Here is a 2,025-nt window from a genome sequence, read left to right on the forward strand (position 1 = left end):
TAAATCCACAGAAGGTACAACACAAAGAGTAAACCCCATGATGGTACACTATGAACTTTGGGTGATCATAATGGCGTATCAATTGTTAGAAAACTCTTATGGGGAAGTTCATAATGGGGGATGCTATATGTATGTGGGGGGACGAGGTACATTGGAAAAATCTGTACCTTTTTCTTAATTTTTCTCTGACCCTAATGACTGGGGGAAGAAAAAAAGTCTCCACCCACTCTTGGAAGCTTCTGCCCAGCTTGCATTGCCTATAGCAGAACCTGCGTCATACCTTTCTCTGTAGCCTTCCCTTAGGTCTTAAGGATCCGGACACTTTACTGTGGATGTTGGACTTGGTGGAACCGCAATCATGACAGTGGGAAGAGCAACAAGATGCTGTAGCACATTGACTACCACATGCACTGAAACCTGCAGGACAGATGCATCTTCATCAGCACCTTTAAGGCCTTTGACAAGCACATGAACTTGATCCTCTGTGATTGTCACGAGTTCAGGAAGACCCAGCCAAAGAATGCGAAGCAGCGCGCGAGAGAAGAGAAGCGGGTTTTGGGGCTGGTGTTGCTGCGCGGGAGAACCTGATGTCCATGACTGTGGAGGAATCTCCCCGCAAAGATACTGGGATCGCTCATGTACCCCTTGCAGGAGCTGCAGGAGGCCCTGGGGTTGGCAGGGGGGCTGGCAGAGGAGTACCAGGTGGTGTTCCTATTCCGCAGGCTCCTGCGGGATTAGCAGGCCCTGTCTGAGGGGTTGGGGGAACCTCCCCCAGGGGAGGACTCCACAGGGAAGAAGCGGTAACGACTCCACAGGGAAGAAGCCCTGTTGCAGCTGCCGCTGTAGCAGCCACTGCCAGCATTGCTGGAGCCCCAACTCAATGGCACCAGGTTGGGAATCTCCCTCCTCCAGGCATTATGACTCCTCCACCTGGTATGAGACCACCCATGGGCCCACCAATTGGGCTTCTCCCAACTCAAGGGAAACTAATAGGCATGCCTCCTCCATGAATGAGGCCCCCTCCTCTCCTTCCCCCCTTTGCCTCTTCCCCCACCATCAGAGTCTGTCTCTCCCAGGAATGCATCCACCAAGACCTTAGGATACTCTTGTTCTTAGCCTCTCTTTTCCTGCAATGTATCTCCTGAAACTGTGTAGAGTGTTTGTGAGCTTCTGTCCTCTCTGTGCTGCATTAATATTCACTAATAAATGCATAGAGCAACAACAACAACAAACACCCCAAAGCACATTAAACTCATACTTACATGAAACTGATTTGCATGAAGAGTTAAAGCATTTCAGAAAACTGGATCCACTAAAAACATTACCTAATGGCACCTTTTTCATTCTTTATTTTATTTTTAATTGAATTTATTTGGGTTATATAGGTCAATAAAAGTATATAGGTTTCAAATGTACAATTTTACAATGCATCATCTGCACATTGCATTATGCACTTATCATCCAAAGCCTAGTCTCCTTCCATCACCACTTATTGCCCCACTTACCATATTCCACCGGCTCCCAACCCTCATCCCTCTGGTAATTACTGTACTGTTGTCTGTGTCCCTGAGATTTTTTTCCCCTTAATCCTTTCACCTTTTCCATCCAGTCCCCCTCCCTTCTGACAGCTGTCTTTCTGTTTTCTGTATCTATGAGTCTGCTTCTATTTTATTTGTTTATTTTGTTCACTAGATTCCACATATAAGTGAAATCATATGGTATTTGTCTTTCTTTGACTATCTTATTTCACTTAGCATAATACTCTCTAGGTCCATCTATACTGTTGCAAAGGTAAGATTTCCTTCTTTATGACTGAGTAATATTCCATTATATATACATATGTACCACAGCTTTTGTATCCACTCATTTACTGATGGGCACTTAGGCTACTTCCAAATATTAGCTATTGTAAATAGCACTGTGATGAACATAGGGTGCATATATTCTTTCAAGTCAGTGTTTTGGGTTTCTTTGGTTATATTCCAAGAAGTGGAATCACTGAGTCATAAGGTAGTTCCATTTTTA

At 44.8% G+C, this 2,025-nt stretch overlaps 1 pseudogene; it reads left to right on the top strand.

The window, feature by feature from the left end:
• Positions 1 to 303: 303 nt before the first annotated feature.
• LOC102762931 lies at positions 304 to 1,061 on the top strand (annotated as a pseudogene).
• The last annotated feature ends 964 nt before the right edge of the window (positions 1,062 to 2,025 follow it).

This window comes from Myotis davidii, unplaced genomic scaffold (assembly GCF_000327345.1).
Source record: "Myotis davidii unplaced genomic scaffold, ASM32734v1 scaffold4043, whole genome shotgun sequence".
Lineage (NCBI taxonomy): Eukaryota > Metazoa > Chordata > Mammalia > Chiroptera > Vespertilionidae > Myotis > Myotis davidii.